Source organism: Tupaia chinensis, unplaced genomic scaffold (assembly GCF_000334495.1).
Source record: "Tupaia chinensis unplaced genomic scaffold, TupChi_1.0 Scaffold145396_1, whole genome shotgun sequence".
Lineage (NCBI taxonomy): Eukaryota > Metazoa > Chordata > Mammalia > Scandentia > Tupaiidae > Tupaia > Tupaia belangeri.
This window is the reverse complement of record NW_006205257.1, coordinates 1,391,206-1,399,791: the sequence shown is the minus strand read 5'-3', so window position 1 is coordinate 1,399,791 and position 8,586 is coordinate 1,391,206.

The window sequence follows — 8,586 nt, the reverse complement described above, 5'->3', positions numbered from 1 at the left end:
CGAGAAATCACCCCCCAGGGGGGATGGTCACGCCGCAATCCCTTCTCCTCCATTCTCCTCTCGGGATCTTGGGCACGCACGCACACGCGCCCGGCGTGAGTTTTAAGCCACTGGGTCTGGGACGCAAACCGTGGTCGACTACGTGGGAGTCCAGCGACATAGCCATTACGCTAACTGCTGGTTCCCTGGAATTTGTATATTTTTACCTAATACTTTTATTTTTCCTTTTTGGCTAGAGGGCACGTGCACTTACTAAAGAGAGACAAAGACAGAGAGAGGGAGAGGGAGAAAGCCCGCCCCCGCAGGATGGGGTCATGCAGCAATCCCTTCTCCTCCATTTCACCTCCTGTAAGGATCCTGGGCATGTACACACATATGCTTGGTCTATGTTTCAAGCTGCTGGGGCCAGGATTTGAACGTGGTTGGGCATGTGGAATGTGGCTCCCTTAACCATGATGCCATGGGATGGCCCCTAATATCCCTTTTTCTTTTCTTTTTCTTCTTTTCCTTAAGAATTATTTAATTTACTTATTTTTATTATTTAATTTGCTATAGGGCACATGCACTCAATAGAGAGAGAGTAAGAAAGCAAGCTGCCAGGTCCAAGTCCAGAACTGCAGTCGGCCATGTGGGAGTCCAGTGCCTTAATCACCATGCCACCTGCTGGTCCCCTAATATCCTTTTTTCTATTTCAGGATCTCATCTAGATACCACATGGTATTTAGTTTTCATGTTTCTTTAGATCCTTGACTATCTTTGTTTTGATGACCTTGACAGTTTTGAAGAGCCGTCTATTGGAATTTGTGCTTTTCTCCTGCGTAGGTTAGGGTTTGGGTATCTTTGGGGGAAGACCAAAGTATAAAGTGCCATTTTTTTAAAATAAATTTTTTTATTTAACATTATTTATTTACTTTTAATTTGACCACAGAGAGACAGAGTGATGGAGGGAGACAGAGAGATGGAGGGAGACAGAGAGAGAAAGTGAGAAAGCAAGCCACCAGGTCCAGGATTCAAACCACAGCTGGCCATGTGGGAGTCCAGCGCCCTTAACCACCATGCCACCCGCCAGCCCCTAAAGCGTCATTTTCATTTCATTGTAACAAAGGTATTTGCTATTAACACGGCTTATGACTTGACTTTGATCACCTGGCTGAAATATTTTTGACAGGTTTCTCTGCTATACAGTTATTCTTTTTTTCCTCCCTTTCACACTCTACTCTTTGGAAGTTACTATGTGTAGCCTACATTTAAGAAGTGGGGAGTTCTGCTCCCCCACCTGAGGGCAAGGTATAAATTATTTGAAATTCTTCTTCTCCATGGAGGATTTGTTTCTTTTCTGGAATTTATTTATCTAATCACTTACAAATATCTATATGGATCAGGAACATTTACTATACTTTGGGTTTTAATCCAATTCTACATTATTTTGCCATTCAAATTGTTCCAGCTTTGGGCATTGATGACTCTTGGCTCCTGTGACACTTTACCATATTTTTTATGGACTGAATGTTTGTGTCCCCTCCTCCCCAAGTCATATGCTGAAATTCTAACCTATAAATTGATGGTATTTGGAGATAAGGTCTTTTGAAGTTTAGATGAGGTCATGAGGGTGAGGTCTAGTGATGGGATTTATACCCTTGTAGGAAGATAAACCAAAGGAATTGCTCTCTCTCTCCCCTACTCACCTCTTAATAAATACAAAGGAAGAGGTCACAGGAGCACACAGGGAGACTGTACCACCTCTAAGCCAAGAGAAGAGGCCTTAGAATGAAACCTACCTTCCCACCCAGTCTGTACTTCTTTATGAAGCACGAAATGAGTAAGACACGTCCCCATTGTTTCTTTTTTTGAGCACTTTCTTACTTTTTTGCACAGCGACATGCTCCAGGCTCACCTTGTGTATTTCCTGCCTCAGTCCTAGAATCAGTCATGTCTCCAAAAAGCCTGGTTCCCTTTATTAGAGAAAACCAAGAACTAGCTCCTAGGTAGAAAATTATTTTTGCATTGACAAATAAACACTTGTTTTTGTGCCTCCTATGTGCTAAGGCATTATGCTAGCTACTTGTCATGTCAGTTTACATAATTCTCATAACAACTCTATGAAGTATTTACTGTCAATCCTCTTACAGTTGAGAAATGGAGGTTTAGCTAGGTTAAATACTAGCCAACCTAACCCTGTTCTGTCTGTGAAGACATGTGTCACATATCTATGAATAAATAAATAAATGAGCAAATGAAAACCTATTTATTTTCTGTTCTGTGCTAATGTATTTCATAGGCATTGGAATAATTCACATTGCATTCATTATATAACAGGTAGTAGTGCTTATTCAGTAGAGAAAAGATATAATACCTGAGTTGACTCATCAATATTTATTTTGTACTTTGGGTTATAATCCAATATTACATTACTGGCCCTCTTAGGCCCACAAAAATTACAGATTACCTTTCCCAATGTGCGCCAATGTCACACACCTCTCCTGATGTATACAGATGGCACGTACCTATCCTTTTGTGCAAAGACCACAGACACTATATCTTCCTGGGCACAGGTGCATGCAGCTCCCCTGTATGTAGAAGATAGGTGCCTATCTTCGTGTGGTACCCACCTATCCTGTGTGCACAGATGATGTACCTACCTGAAGGGTACAGATGACATGTCTTAATTTACACCATAATGAAATCTGACTGGTGGAAAACATGGACTTTTTATAAAGGACATTCACAGTAATTGTCAATTGTTTAAGTTGAGATTAACTCAGATTTTTCTCTTTCATGCTTAGGATACACTTAGAAAACTTGGGGACGTCTAAGAGAACCATTTAGCATCTTAGCTAATATGGTTCCAAATAGTGCTTCCAAAGGTAAGGCTGGAGGTTTAAATTTGCTCTCAAGGATTCCATGACATGGGAAAGAATAAATCAGTCAGGCAGAGGGATTAAGGGTTCATTATAGTGACTAGTGTGATCTGCCATTTGAGATGGATATTGATAGGTTTGTATGCTCAGTGCTCCCTTTTCCTCTGGAACTGCTTCTGCCATCCCATCCAGAACTACTAGGTTAACCCAGCCATGACCTGCTCCTGGCCATTTGATCATTCATTCCAGAGATAAGCATTTGACTTAACTGGGCCAACCTAGAGTCCTTGCCTAGGACTTTTAGAATAGAAACTTAAAAAGTGAGTTGACCTTTCTTTACTGACTGACACTATAAAGGATGAGGTTGTCAGTGGCCAGGTGATGAAAATCTGTATGCAAGTAGAAAGAATAATGAAATCAGTAGGCAGGTAGGCATGCATGCATACATACACACACACATGCACGCACATCTGAGTTTTTGGTTTCAACATGAGTGGGTATCTCACAAAGAGTACCCTAATATCTTTTTTATTTTTCGTTTTTTTTTTTTTTTTTTAATTTCTGCCAGAGGGTATATGCACTTACCAGGGAGAGAGAGGGAGAGAGAGAGAGAAGGCAACCCCCATGGGCACAGTCATGCCACAATCCCTTCTCCATCTTTCCCTCCTTTCGGGATGTTAGATATGCATGTACATCTGGTATGTTTCTCAAACTGCTGGGTCCAGGATTCAACTGCATAGGTAGCTATGTGAGATACAGACTCCTTAACCACCAGGCCATAGACTGATCTGTGCCCTAACATCTTTCATTAAGTCCTTTTGTATGCTAAAGCTAGTTAGGATGGTTCTCACTTACTTCTTTTCTTTTTGATTTTGCCACAGGGTGCATATGCTCACCAGAAAGATAGTGAGTGAGAGAGAAAGTGAGTAAGAAGTCACACCCCTTCCCTGCCTCTTCTCCTCCATTTACCTCCGAGGATTTAGGGCAGAAACTAACATAGACCCTGTGTGATTTTCAAGTCACCGGGTCTGGGATTTGGACTGCAATTGGCCATGTGAGATATAGTTGCCTTAACCTCTATGCCACCTACTTGGCCTTCACTTACTTCCAGTCAAAAGAGTCCTAACCAAGGCAAGATGACTGACAATCACTGTCACGGTACAAGGGTACTTCAAAAAGTTCATGGAAAACAGAATTGAAGTTTATCTTGGTATACAAAAATTGAAATCTATGCATAACTCTTTTTGAGAGATTTTTGCGATAGGGCGCGTGCACTCGCCAGACAGACAGAGAGAGACAGAGAGACAGAAAGAGAGAAATCACCCCCCAGGGAGGATGGTCACGCCGCAATCCCTTCTCCTCCATTCTCCTCTCGGGATCTTGGGCACGCACGCACACATGCCCTGCATGAGTTTTAAGCCACCGGGTGCGGGATGCGAACCGCGGTCGACTACATGGGAGTCCAGTGACATAGCCATTACACTAACTACTAGTCCCCATAACTTTTTCATAATACATATTTCCACAAATTTCTGAAGACTTCCTAGTATTTCTGGTATAGCATGATAAATATTTTCAAGAATTACTCATTTTATTTTATTTATTATTATTTCTTAATTTGATCAGAGAGAGAGGGAAAGTGAGAAAGCAAGCCTCTAGGTCTGGGACTTGAACCACAGTCAGTCATGTGGGATTCTAGCAGCTTAACCACCATACCACCTGCTCCCTACCACAATAAATATTTACTGAGACTCAAGACATTTTCCTTGTCCTCAAAATATTACAGATATAGGGCTAGCCAGTGGCTTGGTGGTTAAGGATCTGAATCCCATATAGCCAACTGTGTGTTGAGTTCTAGACCTGGCAGCTTGAAAAACATGCTGTGTGTGTGTGTGTATGAGTGTCAAAAACTCTGAAAGAAGGGAGAAATGGGAGGAGAAAGGATTCAGTGTGATCATGTTCCATGAGGAGTGATTTCTTCCTTTCTTTCTCTATTTCATTCTGGTGAAAGGAACACAGACCACAGGTACCCTCAGGCCACATTAAAAAAAAAATCACAGATAAAGTCCAGATTTCCTGTTAAAGATGGTTATTTTGATATATTAATTTTTTAAGAAACTTTCCAAGTAATTTAAGTTTACATAGTAAACTTCTATTGAGTTGGCTTTCAAATAACGAGATTTTAAGTTATTAAATGTTTTCTCCACTCTATAGAAATAATGAAATAAGACATGGTAACTAAAAAAGCTATTCTAAAAAACACCTTCTGGGATACAACATAGGGTCAACATCAACACCTCCAGTACTATGTGTATTTCAGTTGAATCATCAAAGCAATGTAAGCACAGCTTGACCTCATTTTGAAATGTGTTTCAGTCTACTATATAATCCTATGGATATACTTTGTTTGTAATTCAGGCATGAGCAACACAGTTATACTTGCTAATACTTTTGAGCTCCTGCAATGTACCAAGGAGGCACTGTTCTAGAGGTCTAAGATACATTAGTTAATCCTCAAAGCAATATTGTTGTCATTTTCATTTCACATGTTGGAAAATCCTGTGAGGATGACAGAGAGGTTAAGTAGTCTGCCTAAATTCACATATGCAGAAAAAAGTCAAGCTATGGAAAGAACAATCTGACATAGTCTCCATTCCTCTTAGATATCTAATGTACCAACAGAATATTTAATTAAGAGGGTATCATACATCCCAAGTCCTTTAAGAGGATTCTTCTATTATCACTATTATTTTTTTCCCCCATAGGGCACATGCACTTACCAGAGAAAAACAGAGAGAAGGAAAATGAGAAATCACACTCCAGGGGAGATGGCCATGTACCAGTTCTTTCTCCTCCAGTCTCCTTTTGGGATTTTGGGTATGTACATGTGCTTGGCATTCTCTCTCTCTCTCTTTTTTTTTAATAGAGATTTTTGCTATTGGGCATGTGTGCTTGCCAGAGGTAGAGAGAAAGTGAGAAATCACTCCTGGGGGGATGGCCATACTGCAATCCCATCTCCTCCATTCTCTTCTAGGGATTTTGGATACTCATGCACATGCGCTTGGCATGAGTTTTAAGCCCTCTAACCGCAGTTGATTACATGGAGTCCACTGACGTAACCATTATATGCCATCTGCCAGTCCCACCCAGCATGACTTTTTTTTTAAGAGAGAGGTTTTTTTCTATAGGGCGTGTGTGTTTGCTGGAGAGACAGAGAGACAGAAAGCAAGAAATCACAACCCCCCCTCCCCCAGGAGGAATGGCCATGCCAAGATCCTTTTTCCTTCATTCTCCTCTTGGAATGTTGAGCACACACGCACACGCACCCGGTGTGAGTTTTAAGCCATCAGGTTCAGGACTCAAACTGTAGTCAACTACGTGGGAATTCAGTGACATAATCACTATGCCATCTGCTGGTCCCCTGTCCACCATGATTTTTAAGCTGCCAGATCTAAGACAGGAACTTCAGCCCATGTGGAAGTTCAGCACCTTTATCACTATGCCACCAGCTGTCCCCTCCCTTACGGGGATTTTAACGTACTGTTCTTTATAAATTCTTTAGATTTGTACAATGTATTGGTTATCAATGAGGTAGCAATAATATGCAGGTAATTTTTCTTTTACTCTGAAGGCTTGTGTCCCTGTGGCTTGCAAGAAAAACAACATCATGAACTTTCTCTCACCTAAACACAGAGTTGTCATCAGGCTTTTATTTCCTTGTGTTGAGAGCAAATCTTTCTAAGATTTCTTATCTCTTAAGGTAATGGCCCCCAAATCTTCTGGCACCAGGGACCAGCCTAGCGGAAACCAATCCCTCCATGGTCAGAGGTCAGGAGTGGTTGATCCCAGGATGAAACCAGTGCAACAGATCCACCATACACTCCATTTCCACCATGACCATAGGCCAACATACAATGAAACATATGATCATGCTCCCATGAGAATCCAACAATCATGGAGCCCAAGCATCAATGTGGGCAATGGGGAGCAGCTGCAAACACAGAGGAAGCCTAGCTAGCTGGCTTACCCACCCTGAGCTGAGTGGCCTGGAGGACCTAGAGGGCTGTAGCCCAGCCCCCAACAGGGATTAGGGCCCTGTCTTAGGGTCAATAAAAATAGGAACCCTTCTTGGGCTCATAAAGCCCTTGCCTACCTCACTGGTTTCCACTGGGGTTCTCTGCTTCAGCCACTTTGGTCTTAAATTTCTCCCATCACAGGACTTTTCCACAAGACAGTCCCTCTGACTGGTGTATTCACTTCATCTGCATCATGTAGCCAAGTTCTACCGACCTTTCAGGCTTTCTCTGGCCCATCCAGAACTGGTCTGGTTTTTTTCTTCTAACCCCAGGCAGCATCTTGTACTTCTTTCCTGTAGTATCTATGAAAATGATCATTTAAAAATTGTGTAATTACTCAATGCCTGTCTCCCTGGCTATTAAGTGTAAGCTTCACATGAGCAGGGAGTATTTTTGTTTCATTCATTGCCAAATCTTCTGCTCTTCACCCAGACTTGCACACAGTAGGTACCAAATAAAGATTTGTAAACTGAGTAGAATAAAGAATTATCAGTTACTCAGTGAAAAGGAAATAAATACCTGAGTCTCTTAGGCATTGACTAGATAGACCGTTTGGGTGTGGAAGAGGCCTGCCTAGACAGAGTCTAGGAGCAACTTGGCAGAATGGTTAGCAAACTAGACAGTATACAAGATTTTTTTTTCCTCCATGCGAATGTTAAGTCATTAGGAAATGCTAAGGGCAAAAACAGAATTTTGTAACAAAACATAATCCAATTTTAACAGTGCTAAAGTGTCAGCTTGCAATGCTGAGAACCAAAGTGAAAAAAAAAATGCTGGTTTTGATGACATTGTTATTCACCAAAATGTGCATCTACAATTATTGTTCACCAAGCTGCAGTCCCTTTTGTGTGTGTGTGTTTTTGTTTTTGCAATTGCTTCATCATCTCTTAGTGATTCCTCGAAACAGTCTTATGCACAGAGCTGGTCCCAAGGCCTGGGCGATGAAGAAACATTTCCTCTTTCAAGGCTTCTATTTTGTAAACGATAAGAATCGCTAAAGAGGAAGTAATCAAACCTATCAGGTGGGCTCTGCCCTTCTCTAGCGTGCTGCTTCCTGGTTCTAAAACGCTTTCGGATCCTTGATCAAACTGAATTACTGTGCTTTTTTAGAGATCGTCTCCCTCACCTGTTTACCTGGAAGACCCCACAGGGGAATCGATTTTGGAAATTCAATTTATCTCACCCAAACAAGGAACCACATTCTGCAGTTTTCACAAGTGACATCACACTAGTCCTACGTTGGAAAAACTCTGCTTCATTTGATTTGCTAAAAGTTTGTAGTGGCCTTCTCGGTCGCGAGGGTCCAGGCTGCCTCACACGGGCCAGGCCCGCAGGCAAGGAGGTGAGTCTGGTGGGGCGTTCCGGGAAACTCCATGAGGGACGCCGAGGACGCGGTGGAGCCGAAGCAATCTGTGGTTCCAAAACCACCTCAGGGAATGTTTTCCAAAAGCAGGTGTGGCCTTCGCGAGGTGACGTGCGTCAGGCCTCTGACGTGAACAGAACCTTTCTCACCACGGCAGATCGGCCACAGCTCCTCAGCACCGCTGCGGCCTCAACCACCCAGCGAGAGCGGCAGATAGGCCGCGAGCAGGGAAGCCAGCCGTAGCCCGCTCCCACCACGCCCGCCACACCCGCCAGCCCAGGCGCGCGGT